At 35.9% G+C, this 19,467-nt stretch overlaps 1 long non-coding RNA gene across 1 annotated transcript in view; it reads right to left on the bottom strand.

The window, feature by feature from the left end:
• The window catches only part of LOC144315165 (uncharacterized), an 88,821-nt gene extending 69,762 nt beyond the window's left edge, over window positions 1–19,059 (bottom strand). The window contains exons 1-2 of the long non-coding RNA XR_013380929.1: window positions 18,932–19,059; window positions 12,041–12,186 (exon numbers count right to left, since the gene is read on the bottom strand). This is a non-coding gene — a long non-coding RNA (uncharacterized LOC144315165). The remainder of the gene's footprint in view (window positions 1–12,040; window positions 12,187–18,931) is intronic.
• Window positions 19,060–19,467: the final 408 nt, after the last annotated feature.

The following is a 19,467-nucleotide window of genomic DNA, read 5'->3' as shown; positions in this document are numbered from 1 at the left end:
CACATATTTCTCTTTACCCTGGAGTTATGGATATACTATCTGAGCTGATTTTGTCTCTTTCTGAGAATTAGATAAAAGGTACCATTCCCATGTGAATGGCCAATCTTTTTTTTAAATTTATTTTTATTTATTTATGATAGACATAGAGAGAGAGAGAGAGAGAGAGACACAGGCAGAGGGAGAAGCAGGCTCCATGCCGGGAGCCTGACGTGGGATTCGATCCCGGAACTCCAGGATTGCACCCTGGGCCAAAGGCAGGTGCCAAACCGCTGCGCCACCCAGGGATCCCGTGAATGGCCAATCTTAAAAATTTAGGCTGCTCTGTCATCTTACTGCTTCATGGAGCTAGCTCTGCAATTTTTTTCTTTTCTCTTTTTCATTTTTTACCTTACTTTCTTATTTATGTCTCTTAAAACATGCTTTTGTCTTATATAATGTTATTCTTTAGAACTCATATTTACTGATGTCTCTTTTACTGGCCCTCTTAGAAGTACTTTATATATACAAACTCATTTAATCCTCGCTATTTAAGTATGTATTATTACCTTCATTTTAGAAGTGAAGAAGCTGAGGGACAGATAAGAGGGAACTCATGGAGAATGATAGTACTGGTATTTTAATATAGACAGTCTGGCCCAATTCTCATGTATTACAATCACCCCATATGTCCAGCTCTCTTCCACTCCCATTTCTCCTTCCTAGTATTGCTTTCTCTTTGGTTTCTCAAGAAACTGTATTTCTAACCCCAACTTTCATACCATCCCCATAAAACAATTTATCATATTTTTTTCACTATTGCTATTTTACTGAAATCTCTTTTTTAAAAAATCTCTTTTTTAAAGTCATCTGTGAAATTTAAGTCATCTGCTCCTATGGCCATCCTGATCCTTCTTGATATATCCATAGTAAAATCCTAGTTCTTCTTTCTAATTATTTTTCTTTCTACCTCATCACTGTAGGTATCCCCTCTAGGATGCCCTAGAGAGATTAATCCCAGAAGAGAAACTCAGAATTAGCAAGTCAAAGTGACTAATAGTCCAACACAAGTACTCAGTAATAACTTTCAGAACTATAGTTTAGTTGGACTTGGTGATGGGTCATGAGGAAAAAAAGGACTCAAGGGTGACTCCCAGGTTTTGGACCTGGGTCACAATGAAAAGTGTCATAAAGTTAGGAAAAATAGTAAATTAAGAAAAAAATGACTTAGAATATAAGCTTAAATATTTAATTTATAAGCTTGAAGTATTGGCAGTGCACTCAGATGAAAGTGTCTGTCAAGCAGCTGAAAATATAAAGTGAAAATTTATAAGGGAAAGTGAAGTGGAGATAGAGACTATAGCATCACTTTTATGTAGATGTTGGCTGAAGCCATGGACATAGGTGAGATTGTAAAAGGAAACAGTGTGAGCAAAAAAAAAAAAAATTCATAATGGCCCATTCCACGAAAAATAAAATACCGAATGGTCAGCTAAGAACGTAAAGCCTTTTGGAATCTGGCAACAGACCTTTCAATTCAACTGAAGTTGAATTCAGTTCAATAATTGAGTCTTTCTTTTGTCAACAAGAGAGAATGAGAAATAGAAACATTTATTATTCAGGGTCTTTGGTTGCAAACAACAGAGACAAAACTTGGGTAAATTAAGCAGAAAAGGAATTTTATTGGAAAGATATTGGATAATTTCAAGAATAATTGGGAAGGCTCATGAACAAACCAGAAAATGGGCAGACGCTGAAGTAGGCAGGTCTGCCAGAACTACATTCAAGGAGATGCCACAGAAGGAATCTGACCTCCAATACCGGGACTGGGCATTAGAATTTGCCACTGACACTGTTGCCAGGAGATACATGCTGTCACCGCTGTTGGAAGGCTTTCCAATTTGCTCCCTGTGTCTTTGCTTTATTTGCTCCTAATTAAAGTCCCAGGGAAAATATCCAATTGATTGAGTTTCAGCGAAGTGCCTGTAGTCTAGCTGCCAGGAACTGGGGAAGACATATCTGTCCTTCTCTAAGGGAGTGAGTTCAAATACTGAGTAAGCTCAAAAGGGCAAACATCTATTATCTTCTTACAACTTACATGTCTGGTGAATGAGATGGGTATATAGGAAAATGTACTAAATTAATTATATTCCATACAGTATGAGTAAAGCACATATTAATTTTTAATAAAACATCTAATTTCATTTATGTTTTCAGCATTTGATCACAAAGTTATACTTTGTTCAGTAGTTCTAAGGCCATTTCCCCCTTATTTCTACTTGTTAGAACTCAGTCTCTCCCTTAAGTCATAACACATACACCATGTCCTCTATGAAACTTTCCCCAACTATTTCAGCTACCAATAATCTCCCTTATAATTTTTTGTGCTAATTTTATGACACTCATCCCAAAAAGAACAAAAACTGTACCTCACATTCTTTAGATCCTTGGGCTAACAAAGTACATGCACAAATGTTTAGTAGGCATTAGCTAGGTGATAGAGGAATGTAGAACTGTCAAATAAATTGTCAAAAACCAATCATGCAATTCTTAATGCATAAGAGTATAAAGGACTTGATCATTTTATGGTAAATTTTTTGAGAGAGCCTTCCCATACTTTGAGCCAAGTAAAAAGGAATTTAAGGAGATTCCTTGGAAAAATAAGGGCTCTGACCACATATGCTTCCCCATCTGCAGGCTTCTTGTCTGAAATGAGGTAGGAAAGTATTTATTTTGAAGCCAATTTGGAGTTTTATGGGATTGGACGTTTTAATTACTAAATCAAGACTTGTGTTGCTAGAAGGAACTAGTAAACAATTTGTATGACATAAGTGTGATAAGTAAAGTTCCTGCCCTGGGCCAGATTTAAAGAGACCAGGTGGCAGTTAGGGGAAAGGAGATGGGAGGTGGTGGTGGTGAAGAAAACAAGTTAAGTTGACTTTCTATTACACTCTGTAAATCCTGTTTTCGTAAAGTAATGGTTACCTTTGTCAACAATAATTAAACAATGTTCATGGCAGAACTCTGTAGAGTTTGGGCAGAAAATGGCCTTTCTGAGATTATACACATCATGATTCTTCTCTTTCAATAGCTGCATTCCTTGTAGTTCTGTCACTGTTCTACTGGTCATGGGTAATATCACAGCTGAGCCTTTTGTTTAAGAGCATATCTTATCACACTGTCATCATGTTGGATGGAGAAAACGAACTTGCCTATTATCCCTCCTTCCCCTGAGTTATGATTCTAGCTCCACAGGTCCGGAGAGCGACTTCTAGGATTCTGACACAACCTTTTCATTACCTTCCTTGATGCTGATTTTTAGTTTTCATTTTGCTACCAGGACAACTTTGTATTTCTAACTGACTTCATGAGCTAATTAATAAATACCCATTTCTGCAAAGGTAAGAGCAAAGCCTATCTCAATTATTCTCTACATAGGCTACTTCCCATAGTATTTCATCTAGTCAATTACCTAATGATTTGATCAAGGATCTAGAGAATGCTCAAAGTGGAAGAATTGTTACAGGCAATCAGGCCACCTATTCTTGACCATAATGTTGAGACCCATGGAGGAATGTGAGATATGTCACAGCAATGGTCACTAAAAAGAGTTAAATGCTTAAATATATAGATGACTTCTCTTTTTATACAATACTTTTCAAGTTTATCTTTCTAAAAATAACTCCCATTTTCTTGCAATGCATTGTATGCTTACTTGACTCGGGTAAAAAAAGGAGGGATGCATGGCAGCATACCTTTCTGGGATATATATGCATTACACCTCATCTTATCTATGCTTTAGGCATAATGATGCTGCTAATGATAAACTATTCAACACCGTAGAGCCATTTCTATTGTGAAGACTCCCCAGACCAAAGGCCACATGGCCTCCTCTTCATTTCTAGCTCTCCTTGCTTATATAATAGATTCAACCTACTGTACACTGCTGGGTGATGACTTTTACCTTATTAACCTTGCTTCTTTAACATCACTGAGCATGTTTCATGTTTCTGTATCAACTCCATTGAGTTGAAAAATCTCTTAGTGGTAAGATCTATAATTTGTAGTATTTATAACCCTACAGCTATATAATTCATTCTTGAGGGTAGCCCGGGTGGCTCAGCGGTTTAGCGCCGCCTTCAGCCAAGGGCATGATCCTGGAATCCCAGCATCGAGTCCCACATCGGGCTCCCTGCGTGGAGCCTGCTTCTTCTCCCTCTGCCTGTGTCTCTGCCTCTCTTTCTCTCTGTGTCTCTCATGAATAAATAAATAAAATCTTTTTAAAAAATAATTCATTCTTGAATAAAATTAGGGACTGACTAAGCCCTTTGGAAATATATGGTAAATATGTTTTCCCCTCTTCAATTATCTTAATAATCCAGCCAGCATTAATGCCTTGAACTAATTATAGAAGCAAATGTCTAAGGAGTGACAAGGGCAGAAAGTAGTCTTGTGCTCCTTGATATGCATGACCTAGCCCAATGGAGAAGCCAGGGATCTCATTATGTTTTGCAAACTTCAGCCTTCAAGAGAAGGTTCTGCTTGAACTTATATGCAGACTTATTTATAAAGACTTAAGTCTTTGTATTTTCTGGTCCTTTTTTAGATATATCTCTCCCTGTGGCTTATCATAACAACAACACTCAAGTCTTATCTTTGAACATGCTGTCCACATAGATGGAATGCCAATGCCAATGCTTGCTTGGTGACCTGGAACCAACTAACTGGATAGTTTAATAATATAACGCTGTTCTTCCAGCCCTAAGTTTTAAAAGAAAGTGGAAAAGTCCCAATAAAACCAGCTACAAGTTACATTCACATGCTTACGTTGACAGAGACACCTAAATTCCATATACTGATTCTACCACCTTAGATGCATAATCCAAGACATTACCAATTCTCTAAGCAACAGACTTCTCATTTGTCAAATGGTTTATAACAGCATTTACCTTATTAGGTTATTATAGGAATTAAATAAGATAATCACGTGTAAAACACATATACCAAATGGCAAGTGCACAGGGAGCGCTCAATGTCAATTGACTATAAATAATGATAAAGATACATTATAGTAAAATGAAACTATTTTGCTCATTTGAATAACACTATAAACTTAGGTTTGACTCCTCTTATACATTCCTTTTATGTATTTTAATGTATATTCACATTTTACCAATTCTATTTGATCTCCTTCTCCAGTAATCATTTTAGACCAAGAGAATTCATGGTTTTTTTTTTTTTTTTTTTTTTGAGAATTCATGTTTAAAATGGTAATCCAGAGTTCTGGTTTTGGTGAAGTTGGGATAGCTTGTTTTGGACTCATCCTTTAAGCAGATGATAATTAGAAACTTTGGGGAAAGTATTTTTTTTTAATCGTGATAATATTTGACTCACAAGAATCATTAATAAATGCTAAAATAATGTGTGAAAGTTTGATGAGTAAAAGGATATTTACATAGTCTGAAAATATCTCTCCACAAGATACTTTTTAATTATAAAGGTAAATCTATTTACATAATAGTGGAGCAATCTGGCAAGAAGCCATGTCAACTAAGTAATCAAAATTAACATCACAGGTAACGAAACAAATCAACATCTTTGGCCTGCTGACAGGCACTGAAAACAGCATCACTTCTGAAATTTTACTGCCCCAAATTCATAATCTGAATCTAGTCATGAAGAAATATTTGAAAGGCCCAAATTAAGGGATGTCCTATTAAATAAGTGGTCTTACTAATCAAAAATATCAAGAACCTGAAAGACCAAAAAGACTGAGGAATTATTCTAGAATTTTTCACTGTTGAATACAGAAGCTACCAGTTACATGTGAGTATTTAAATTTAAATTTAAAATGAAAAATCCAATTTCTCAGTCATACTACCTGCATTTCAAGTGTTCAATAGCTGCATATGGCTAGAGGCTTTTCTAATGGGTAGTGTAGACATAGAACATTTCTATTGCCACAGTAAATTCCATTTGCTCTTTTCTAGACTAAAACAGGCTAAGAAGCCACAAAATCCTTGATCCAGAATTTTGTTTTACTACAAAGGACATAATTGGGAAAATTGGCAAAACTTAAATAATATTATATTATTAATTTCATGATTTTGATAATAATACTTTGGTTATTTGTTCTTTAGGACACACATGTTAAATCAAGTATTTAATGATGAAGGATCATCATGTCAGCAAATTATTCTCCAAAGGTGTAGAAAAAATATGTATATTTATATATATGAAATATTTATAGATAAATACATGGTTAGGATCATATTCAACAAAAGAAACACAAGGCAGCTACACTGAAGTCTGTGAGACTTGCCATAGAGGAAATAAAAAGGGCCTAAATTAATGGCGAAATAAGCCACAATCATGAATTCAAAGAGTCTATTGTAGATATTTTCTCTAGTTGATTTATGGATTCAACAAATTCCCAATAGATTTTCTAATTTTTTAAAATAGTTTTAGAAACTGAGTTGATTATAAAATTTATATGGGAATGCAATGGTGTAGAACAGCCCATGAAATATTTTAGAAAAGAAAAACGAAATTGGACTAGTTAAATTAACTGACTTCACATCTTACTACAAAGCTACTATAATTAAGGAAATGTGACATTTGTGTATAAACAGACATATAGGTCCAAGAAATAGAATAGGGAATCTACTTCTAGACTCACTCATATGCTGTCAATAGTTTTGGCAAAGAAGCCCAAGCAACTCAATAGAGAATATAGAAAGTCTCTATAACAAATTATATCAGGACAACTGGATAAACTTCTAGGAAAAAAGAATATTTATGTATGTATGTATGTATATATGTTTTTTATTGCAGTTCGATTTGCCAACATATAGCATAACACCCAGTGCCCTCCCCGAGTGCCCGTCACCCAGTCGCCCCAACCTCGCCCACCTCCCCTTCCACTATCCCTTGTTCATTTCCCAGAGTTAGGTGTCTCTCATGAACGTTGATTTCTACCTCACACCACACACAAAAATTAATTCAGGATGGGCTATAGATCTACACATAAAAGCTCTGTTTGCTAAAGTAAAACAGGGTATTTATTTTTATGACCTTGGGGTAGACTTTTTTTTTTTAGAAATGACACCAAAAGCAATAAGGAAAAAAAAATCATACATTAAACAGCATCAAAATTAAAAATTTCTGCTCACATTAATTTAACTTCATTTCATAGAGAATGCAGAGAGAGAGGGGGATTCCTCTGAGACTTGAGTGTAGAAACAGAAAGAGACTAGTTTGACTCCAGTTGCTCAGCTTTCTATCATTATTGGAAGCTGGAATTGAGATTTAGGTTAAATTTCAGGAATAAAGGAATAAAATTATAGTTTTACACATGACTTGAATTATTTAGATTTCAAATACATTATGTGAGTTTGCAGAATCTGAGAAGTACATGTATTGAAGGAAATATTATCCAAGGGATACTGCTTTGGGGCTCAGAATGTGTCATCCATTTTAGGAGAAAAACCTATCCCTCAGCCCTTTATTTTGGATCTATATGGTCAGAAACCCTTGTTTCTTTCTTAATTGATAGAAAATGAATCCCAGTTCTACTTTTTGCCTGGCAATGGATATATGTTAAAATGGCTCTGGAAGCCCATTTTGGTGGCTAACCTTTCCATGTGAAAAGCCTTAGTATCTGACAGAGCATAGCCATTCAGTTTCTTTAGCATAATTTTCATAAAGTTCTTTTAAAAAAAGTATTTATGTTTTTACAGCAGTGTAATTATCTAAATTTAAGCCTTTTCTATAAAGCTCAACTGAAGACTATGGTTAAGAGTTATTTTTAAAATTTTCTCTTTGTAATGTTCTCATGACCTTAGACAACTTAAACTTTTAAGAATGTTCTTTACTTATTCTTAAAACAGTGTTGTTATTCCCTGAGCTGACGCATTCACAGGGCTGATGTTCTCTTATCCATTCTGCCTGACTCTAGTTCTGGGACCTGATTCTTTAGATTTAAGTTCATACCTCCTTCTACTAGTTGATAAAGATTGACTAATTTTTTTTTTTTTTAAGATTGACTAATCCTTAACTTGTATTACCATTATTCTGTCCACAATTGGATGGTACTTGTCTCATAGTCACAGTTTGCCATGGTTTCATCATTTTGGTGAGAATTATTATTTTCTTCCCTCTCAGGAATTCTATTTTGGGAATATAAAGCATCCTCTTAAACTCTCCTTTTGGTTATACCCTTTTGGGTTATTTTACAGATCCAAATTGTTTTGTATGGATGTAATTACCTATGGCCTTAAAAACTAAATATCGCACTGATTGTGGGACAATTAATTGAGCCAATTATGTGAATTGTTTATGTTTATATTTTATGTGATGTAGGTACAGCTCATGTCTCCTCAAGTCTTGAAATGTATAAGCAGTGAATCAAGTCTCAGATGAGTTTAATGATTTTGCTATTTCTGGCAGCAAAACAAAATCTATGTTTCATTTCTGAGAGAATGTACAGCTTTTTTATGTTCCCAGCACCCCATATTAAATCACATCAATGTGATTTAAATAGCCTAATTGAGACAATTGTAGCCTTTGTAAGGCCAAAACTTAGATTTCCAAGCACTTTCTTGTTAATTTTGCTATTTGATATAACCCTTTATAGATTATCAATATAGATAGTATTACTCTTCCTATTTTCAGATGAGGAAACGAAGACTTCAAGAGGTGAAATAATTTATCAATGGTAACAAATAAGTGAGGAAAATATATGCACTAGAATCTGTATCTCTGATGTCTGGTCTGCAATCTGTTTTTCCATAATCAACAGATTACAATCAAATGGCAAAACAGCAAATATAAGTAAATTTCAAGAAGATACCTAAAACAGTAACACTTTCATTTAAATGCAAAGGCAAACAACAACAATTACAACAATAAAGTTAAGACTCTTAAAGCTCTTGCAGTAAATTGCCTGATTATATTTGATAACTTTTCTCAGATAAATAAATCTTAGTTTTACCCTTCTATAAGTGCCTTTCTCACTTAGTCTCACAAATAACATATTCTGTTCATACAAATATAACTAGAAACAGTTCTTGCAATTTTTCTCCCTCCTTTCTCTCTCTCTCTTTTTTTTTTTTATGATTATGGCAACATTGACAGCTGTGTTCATTGCAATCTATGGCTAGCTATACCTTTAAGTACCTAGCTTGGAAATCATTTTGTCCCTTTAGATTTGAAAAATTACACCCCCGTCTCCCAATTCAAGATACTCTGAGACAGAGCCATGCTGTCTGCAGAATATTAGTTCTGAGAATAGGATTGCTGTTTGCACTGCACACTCTGCTCTCTTGCCAGCAATAATCAAAGCGAGCTTGTATTTCTTTAATGACAAAACCTCCCGGTGTGTTAATTTGGTTCTCTGTGACACTACATCTTGTCAGAGGAGTGAGAGAAATGGGAAAACATACATTAATATCACTGTCAGCCAAGTGGTACATTTTTCTATGTAATCCATATCTGGAAGGTGAAGGTCTTTGCCTCTCCATCTTTTGGAGGGTTTCTGGGTTCTGGGAAAGCTGTGGACTCACACTTTCCATTGTATCCAAAGGGACAACTTTTCCCACATGACTGCTCACTCTAGCCCAAAAAGGAATTTTTCTCTGCAGTGAGAAATCCGTCTACCATGGAGCATCATCTCACCACTGACCCTAGATATGCATTATCTATAATGTAGAGGGAAAAGGAGAAGGTTTCTCATCACAGAGGCCTGACACTGACTGGCTGGCTCTATAACAGTGGAACGGTCACTCCAAACTCAGGACCCTCACTCAAAAAATAATATTGATTCTTAATTCAGTAGAGTCACAGTACTCATCCCCTGCTCTACTAAGACCTATTGCTGGTTTGTGCAACAAAATAACAACTTAGCTCAGAGGTGGTCCTGAAATGCAGTTCTAGGTATTTCAAAGTATGATTAAGATGGGACCTGAGGCTGGGGAGTGTCATCCCAGGATAGCTCCTGAAATGTCTATTTGCTCGTATCAGATATTTCAAAACTGCAGAATCTTTCAGCCAACCTGTAAACCTTGCAAGTTCCAATGATAATAATTCTGCCAACACAGCCACATGTGCTGCCAATTGATTTTAAAGTGCTACCATTCCTTGAGGTTTTGTAGGTATCTTCTTTTGCCTTCCAGTTTTAGGCGATTTCTACGTCGTCCAAGCTTGTATTTTAGTATTGGGCTTCTTTAGCAGATGGCAGTGCTTAAACTGATGGTGGCTGGTTCAAGAAATCATTTATTCCTTTGAATGAGCAACTGACTCCCAAATAGCTCACTAAAGAGGAACTAGCACTTTCCTTTCCTCTTTCCTTTCTCATCAAGAATGCTCTGGGTTCACAGCAACCACTGGAGCCTGTCAGCATGCCCATCATGACTGCAAACCAGCCCAGCTGAGGGGTGCACTTGGGGGAAGTTCTCAGGGCCTGGGTGTTTGGTTTGCCTCTTCCTGTTTGCCTTGTAGCTTTAAATAATGTGGTTGCTTCACAACCACTTGTTTTTTGAGTGGGGAACAGGTCATATTTTTCTAGCAGATAAAATGACTTCCCACCATTCACTCGTTGTTATTTCCCCTTTCTGAAGGGCGGTCTGATGAATGCAGGGCAATGTGTAATACACGCTTTCCTGTTTTCTGCTCCTTCTCCATTGGGCTTGTCAGTCAGTCATGGGCTTGGTTCTGAGGAGGATGTGGCATTCATGAGAAGGTCGAAGAGAATTTGCTTGTGTTATCCTTCTCAGCACATATTCTAGTTCTGTACTGGAATCAGGTGCCAGTTGGCAGTTGATAATACCTAAGATGCTATATATCCAGGTTATGCATTGGTAAGTCAGACATTAATAAGGGGAGAATAACAGAAACCCAGTATTACATCACAACTTCATGAGGTATCCTATCATACACCTCTGTAGTAATTCACTGATGAATTGTAATATGATTTGGTTGGTGAGATACTAATCACGGGATTAAATTGACTTTGGGAGAAAAAAGAGAAAATGATATGTTTAGGGTCTGGGCTGTTTTAGACAAATACCACTTGACTATTCGTCACTCCTGATCTCACATCTTCCACCAAAAATCTCTCTTCATATCACTGCTCCCATCGTCTTTGTTGAAGGCTCAGCATCCAGCCAGCTTCCCATCTTAGTTTAGCTTTATCCCACTACGGGCAAATCTGAACTCCCTTTCTGTCTCTAGAGATCTGCTATTGTCTGGTGTTTCAGGGGAGGAGATTGATGTTGGTCATCTATCCCATGGCCAGTGGCATTGAGTAGAAATAGTTGTTTGAGTAGCAAGCACAGACATACGAATATAGCACCAGAGAACTTTTCATTCTCTGGAGACATTTTCTTCTTAAAAACTTTATCAAGGAAGTTTTCTATTTAGCTTTAATTTATTAATCCTAAATGAACTAGGAATAAAGTATGTATGGTTAATGAATTCAGGCCATGGTATTTCTGTTATGTGATATATCATGTCATTCAGAGCTATTTCTGAGAAAGAAAACTTTGTTTATATGGTAAGAGCTTCGAAGGTCCCTTAACTCAATATGTCAAATAAAAAACTATGTAGTTTGCCCTCATAACTAATATTCAATTTATTCTGAAAACTTTTTTCTTTATAATAAAGTATTTCCTGCTGAATATGTAAATATTTTATTAAAATTAGCATCTATTTCAAGACACAGGTGGGAATAAAACTTGATACATATTGGGTAGTAACTAGGAAAGGTAGTGACTGTAAAAATGGAGTGGTGTATTGAGTATATAGATTTTGCTTACTACATATACTTCCAAGGGTCTGTCCCATTAACATATCTTAGCAAGATAAATGCAATGTGATAATCAAATCAGGCCTTGGGTCTGAGGCCTCAGCTGGAAGATCGTGAGTCGGCTATTGACTGTACACCTCATTAATTCAGTTCTTGACTTCAGTGAACAGTGAAAACTAATCTTCAACTCCTTCAGAGGCACCCAACTTTCTTGTACAGAAGAGATACATTAACCAAGTAGGATCATCTCCTCTTGTTTACCTGATAGTCTCTTTGACTGGGAAGAAAATATTCTGGACCCTTGGATCAGTTGGGGTAGATCCTAAGCTTTGAGAACCAGAAATCCACAATTCTGAAGAGGAATCACTTTGGAGAGCCTCAGATGGTGTCAGTAGAAAAGGAAAGTTCTACAGGAAAAAGAGGAAGAGGCAAAGATAACCTGGGTCAGCCTGGTAGCAGGTCTTAGATTAAATGTTCAATAGCTTCCAGAATTTTCTCACTTTCTGCTCTGAGCGTCCAAACTGTGCATTGGAAAGAATACTATCTTCTACTGGGAATTTCACAAAAGCCACAGTAAGTGGTAAGAAGTAGCTACATAAGAGTGTATCTACAACTGGAAGGGATAAGAATTCAGCAAAGAGCATACTTACTGTGACTTTATTCTTTCTCCTAATGTGACAAGCAGTACAGGAGGTAGGTCTTCACATATGGGATTGGGTATAATGGGATGATATCACAGAGAACTCATCACCAGACAATAAAAAGACAACATTTATTTAACAACCTAATCTTTTAGGCATAGTATGCATTGTCAAGTGGGACTGGGCATGAGGAGAGCTGATGAAGAAATTAAAGACACCTGCCCGACTTACAGCCTCACTGGAGATTTGAAACCTATATATAGGAAGTAGCTTATGGAACAATAACAAGCAAAGTATTAAAAACTAAGATTTTTAATAACAGCAGAAAAAGAGTGTGAGAAGGCAAACATCATTTCAGGTATTTATTTATTTATTTATTTATTTATTTATTTATTTATTTAGGCATTACCCCCAAATAGCAAAGGAACAGGAAGTAGGAAAGGAGTAAAAAAGAATGTAAGATGAATACATGAAAGGCACATTTTAATTCTTGTCTAGTATTGAAATTTGGACCATTAAAAGGAAACATTCTCTAATGTCATGGGGCCTGGTGGACCCTTTATTCCCTTCTATGGTGGTCAGAAAGTCAAAGATTTTACATGATCTCTAGTAAGTCTTATCTTTCCCATGAATCTGACCTTACCATCCCAACCACAGAGATGGTCTCCTTTTCTGAAGTCCTTATCATTTATTGTTTTCCCTGTTCTGATCCCCAGTTCCCAAAGGTATGTATTCAGCCACAGATTGGAGGAATGTGGAGGTGTATCTCAGGAAAGAGTGGGGCTGAAAGACAGGAACCATCAGTGAGGCGATGGGTTTTGATATCTTTGTGAAGAAAGCCAGGAGGGAGCATAATAATTTCTTTCAAAGAGTTGGTGGGTTGACATGTAGAAAAAGAAATAGGTTTCTCCTCTACTTTCCCAGAGTACAAGGAACTAGGCTAATAAGTAGATAGTATTGGGAAAAGGTTTCAGTTTGACAGAAGAAAAAAAATAAAATTAATAGTTGAAGATCCCAAAATAGAACATAGAATAGCAGCTTCCTCTTTATCTGCAATACTCAAGAGAAGCTCAGTTATCATCCATCAGGGATGCTTTGTACAGGGGATTCTAGTGCAGGTCTCCAGGATGAACTAGATTAGATTATTTTAATGATTCCTTCTAAATTTAAGACTATATTATGCTAAATCAAAAGCACAAATTATGTATGTTTTACAAAAGTAACCCACGTTTATGCTAAAATTAAAATACTGATAAGAAAAAAATTACTTGTATAAATCAGTCAGACTTAAATTCACTTGTATTTTATTTTAATCTTTTCATAATTTTATTTATACACAAATCTCCTCAAGAATTAATATTCCATGGATTGTTTTCCAGTCTACAATTCCACCTCATCAATACATCTTGAGCATCTTCCTATCTTAAAAGATATAGATCTAAGTCATATTAATAGCTGTGCTATATACTAATTCTTACTATTATACATTAAGGTTATCTTCAATTTTTTTTACTATTAATAATGGGCAATGAATATCCCTATACATGTATCCTCTTAAATTTGTTTAATGATTTCTTCAGAATATGTTTTTATAAGTAAAGCTAATAGACCAACTTTATGTACATTCTTCATATTTTTAAGGCAATATTACCCTCTAGAAAAGTAGAACTAATTCCAACTCCCAGTAGCCATATATGAGAAAGCCTGTTTACTCAAAACCTTGCCAAAGCTGAACACTCTCTTTTTTGATCCTTACAAATTTGACAGTTGAAAAATTATACCTTGTTTTAATTTTTTTATTCCTAGTGAAATTAAGCATTTTTTCATACATTTACAAGTCATTTATAATTATCTTCTATGATATGCCAATTTATATCCTTTGCTCATTTTTCTCCTGGAGAATCCTTGTTGATTTATGACATTGTATATTAATGATATTAGCCCTTTTTATTTTTGCTGCCAGTATTATTTTCCATTTTGATATTTGTCTTTTACTTATACATTGCTTTTTTTACCTAGAGAAGTTTTACATTAAAAACATTTTTAATTCTAATATAGTTAACACACAATGTTATGTTAGTTTCAGGTGTACAATATAGTGATTCAACAATTCTATACTTTACTCAGTGCTCATCATGATAATTACTCTTAATTCCCATCACCTATTTTACACTCTCCCCTCCTCAGCCACCTTCCCTCTGGTAACCATTAGTTTGCTCTCTTTATAGTTAAGAGTCTGTTTCTTAGTTTGGCTTTTTTTTTTTTTTTTTGAGAAGTTTTACATTTTTATTTGGCTTAATTTCTCAGCATATTCTTTTATAGTTCCTCATTTCTACACTATGGGAAGTTCATTTCACCTCAAGTGTGAATATCAACTTTTGAAAGCAAGGCCTGTATAATTTAATTGGAATAATATACTTCTTTATATGCCCTATGTACTTCTAGACTTATATTTACTGATTGAGGAGTCACTGGTAAAATATATATATAATTTAAATAGACAAACAGACCCCTTTCATTTACTCATTCTGATCGGAGCCCTTCTTATTATATATGGTTCCTATATATTTACCTTCTAAGATATGGCTGTGGGTAGGCTTTGAAGCAGAGCTCCCTAAGAAATTTGCATTGTTGGGAGAAACGTTTTGGGACAGAGTAGTTTCATTATTATAGGATGGATTGAGTTCACTTGTGTGTGTGTGTGTGTGTGTGTGTCTGTGTGCGTACACACCTTATATATAATTATTTCTCAATGTTACCTCCAAGATCTTTGGATTTCTAAAAACATTGAAAGTTTATCCGTGGTAATCATCTTCATGGGTTCCATATAATATGGAGGCTGTATAAGTATATGTGGATAGTCGTTTGCATTCATTAACAGATCTTTGTCATTATAATTGTCAATAACAAAGTAATTTATTAAGTATCTTTTCTCTACAAGTCACTATACTATGAATGATGTCATGGAGATAAAAAGAAGAAATATATGTCTGGAAGTAAAGGTGGAATATATTGAAGAAGAGATTGCGATGCCACTGCAGTGGTCAGGATAGGGAGGTAATGAGGACCAGAATCACACGGGTGGCCACATCAGTGTGAAAAGGGGAGGTTATCTGAGCTGTGCTGTAGAAAAAGCACTGTCAGGACCATTAAGAGGTCTATTTCAAGGCTGAGGGAATCACGACTATATGTTAGGGAAAAGAAAATCATGCCATCCACAGATTATAAGACTCATTATAAAAGAGTACAGTGAGAAAATGAGTTTTATTTTTGGTGTATTTAGTGGAATCAGAACAATGCATGTTTGAGTAGAAAATGGTGTTTTTGCCTGACTATAAGCCTGGCTCTTAGCATTTAGCATCATACAAGGAGGAACAAGTCCTTGAAAATTTATACAATGTTTTAAAAAATCTTTGCAAAAATATTACCTACAGAAGTAAAATAGAAATTTTCTAAGAGGAATTAAGGGAAAATCACATTCAGATTAAGGGTAGAGCATGGGCAAAGAAAAAGATGAATGGAATAGTATGCCTATTCAAAGAGCTATAAGTAATTCAGTATTTGTGAAATGAAAAGTGGGACTTAAGAGGATTTTGAGAGATGGAACATGGTTTTCTCTGTCTTCTCTGTAAGAACTTGGAAGTCATATGCTTAAGATGGCAGTACCACAAGATGGAAGGAGCCTGAATCTTGAGTCATCATCAGTTAGCAGAAAACTATAATAAAGAGCCTTTCACCTTAACTGAGGCATGACCATTATTATGTTATACTATGAAAATTTGGGTTTGGTGTTTTTCAACAACCTGACTTAAATAACAAACATAAGTATTCCCCTCATAAACTTATTTTAAGTTTCAAAGTAACACATGATAAATGCTCATACATTGCCTAGCACCAGCACAGAGTAAGTTTTCAATAACTGTATAACAATCAATAATTATATATTATTATAATAAATTATGTTACATATCAAAAAAATTATGTTACATATCTGACATGACTATTAGTTATCCTTTCTTAGACAAATGAGAAATGGAAAAGTAAATAGAATCCAGTGCTCACTATTCACATTCTCTCCACAGTCTGAATTTTGAATTCTTCCTTTGCTACCACACCTCACCAGGAATCTTGATTATAGCACTCATCATCATGTATTGTGCTTATTTATTGGTTTATGTAGGCTTCACACCAATTTTACTACAATTCTTTGAGGGTGGGGTGGACAGCGTATTTTATATATCTTTCTAAGTCTAGAGTCCAGCATAAAATCTGGGACAAAGGAGCAGAAAACAGATATTTAATTAGATTGATAAATGATTTCTAAACATAGTGTGGTAAACTTGGACCAAAGTATGGAGATTGGCATCAATTTAACACTTTTTCTTTAAAAAAAAAGATTAAGAATATTTCAACAAAATAATCAGTGAGATTTTTCTCATTCTGAAGGTTTCTTTGGACCAGTGAGTTTTCCCAGTAATAACCTTTAAAGTTCACAAATTCTCTAGAAGAGGAAGGGGCAGCTTACACAAAACCACAGACAGGATTTGAGCCATGGAGCTTATCTTGAAGCTCGGCAGCCTCGTATATGCACCTGCAATGGGGCATCAAAGAGACACTTATAAAACCACAATAAGATTCTCTCTTTTTTCCCTTTTTTTTTGAGAGTGTTAGCTTCTGCCTACGGTTATGAGGAATGAAATAGCTTCCAGGAGAGATTGCTTGGGCTAATGAAACTTTAGAACCTAAAACTGAAATTTGCCACTGGGGGAGGGGCTGAGATAGTTTTGTTAGTGCACAGCTGTGGCAGGAGTCTTCAAAGGAAAGAAACAAAATTAAGAAGCAACAACCCCCTCCCTTTACCATCAAGCCCTACTGATTTCAAATCTGCTGAATGAGAGTGCAATTTAAGAAACATCTGGCACATTGGGGAGCTAGAAGGGAACCAGAACACCAGAGAAGTGAACCTGGGAACACACCTGGTGGGGCCCACTGTAATTAGGTCATGATGTGTATGTGTCCAAATAAACACAGCCTCAAAGTCCCTTAATCTCAACACATTCTCAAGGGTCTCAATCTTAAAGCCAGAATTCTAAATATGAAAGTAAGAAATGTATCCTCCCTCCTCCACAGACACGTACACACATGTGTGCATGTATGCACAGGGATACATATACATGTACACTGCTGAATATTCAAGGGAAAAAAAAACAAAGATGAAGACTCTAAGATGATCCTATTATGCTAAAGACATGAAAGATCTTACACTTGAGTGATTATGTTCCAAATTAAAGTGAATAGTGGGATTTTGAGAGAGGAAAAAAAAAAAAAGAAGAATGACAGTTGTGTAGCACTAATGTACTGTAAATTTTGTTTTTTAAAAGGCCCAAGTAGGAGGATGCCTGGGTGGCTCAGTAGTTGAGCCTCTGCCTTTGGCTCAGGGTGTGATCCCAGAGTCTCAGGATCAAGTACCTCATTGGGATCCCGCAGGGAGCCTGCTTCTCCCTCTGCCTGTGTCTGCCTCTCTGTGGTGTCTCTCATGAATAAATAAATAAAATCTTTTAAAAAAAGAGGTCCAAGTAGAAAAACGTATCCTGTGTTTTTGCTATCAAGATCTAAACCTTGTTGGTTAACACTGGGATGAAGGGTCAGATGTATGACAGTTACCTCTTTGAGGGAAATACACTTACGCCAATGATTTAGGTCCCACAAAGAGAGAGTTCCAACATGGGTACCCACAGCTTTAAGCAATTTTTTAATGTTAATACTTGGTTTTATAAGAAAATGTGTATTATGCCTTGTCTATACTGTCTTGTTTGCCAGAATGGCTTGCTGTGAGGATCAAATCATATAGCATATGTACCCACCTTGGAATCTCTACTATATAGATGTAAGGATTAAGGCTAACCTGGGACTATCTAAATCATCCTGTCATCTCACTTCCCTGTTCTTATTCCACTCTTTCTCTTATATCCAATTAATTCATTGTAGACTTAGAATTATAACTCAAAACAAAGGAGATGTGATTTTTTTCTCAGCCTTGTGCTGGTCAAAACGGTATCTGAAGCATTGACTCAGGTTCTTAGAGAGTCATTCTATTTTACTTTTTTTTAGAGAGAGAGTGCACAAGCATGTGGGGGAGAAGCAGAGGGAGAGAGAGAGAGAAGCAGAGGGAGGGAGAGAGAGAGAGAGAGAATCTTAAGCAGGCTCCATGCCTAGTGCCTAGCAACTCAAGGCTCAATCCCCATGACCCTGAGATCATGACCTGAGCTGAAATCAGGAGTCAGACAATTAACCACTTAACTGACTGAGCCACCCAGGTGTCCCTAGAGTGTCATTTTAAAGTGCATTGCTACTCCTAACAACCAGAATAGTGGGAAATGTAACCATTCTGAATAAGAAGACTATCTTCAATTATTTAAATGACTTATGTGAGAGAATTTTGAGGGAGGGTGGAGAACCAAAGTTTTTGGTTTTTAAAAACCAAAGTTTTTAAACCAAAGTTTAAACTCACGGTGAATCAATACTCTGGTCCTTGGAGAAGACCACTTTGTAAGAGTGAAGAATCAAATCCAGTTTTCTTGAAAGGCAGGGGAATGACAAATGTGGAGATATGCTGTGTCAATGTACATAAAGTGAAGCTTGGGCGCGTCATAGAAGCCTCTATTTGAGGCAGCGGTGAATCTTAGTCAAGACGATGTCTCCCGACTGATGACATCTAGGCTATTTTAGTGAAATTCAAAGTAATAGTAGCAGCTGTAGTATGAAAAGAAGCCCATGGCCTCAGATTCAGAGCCTGTACTCTAGTTCTATGTCTACTTTAAATCTAGCTTAATTACCTAAGGGTGGACTTTTTGAGCTTCAAATTCCACTGAGTTATATAACCATTCCTATAGACATATATCTGAAATGTTTTCTGGACAGCTACATTCTTTCCTTTATTAAAATCAGTTATCTATGTTTTGTCTTGTTTAAGTCTTATAACATCTATGTAGGGCATAGACAAATGGAAATAGACAGATCATGGTTCCTTTAAAACTAGGCTACTCT

The sequence above is a fragment of the Canis aureus genome, chromosome 6, assembly GCF_053574225.1.
Source record: "Canis aureus isolate CA01 chromosome 6, VMU_Caureus_v.1.0, whole genome shotgun sequence".
Lineage (NCBI taxonomy): Eukaryota > Metazoa > Chordata > Mammalia > Carnivora > Canidae > Canis > Canis aureus.
The sequence above is the reverse complement of the archived record's forward strand: the minus strand, read 5'-3'. Positions and strand labels throughout refer to the sequence as shown.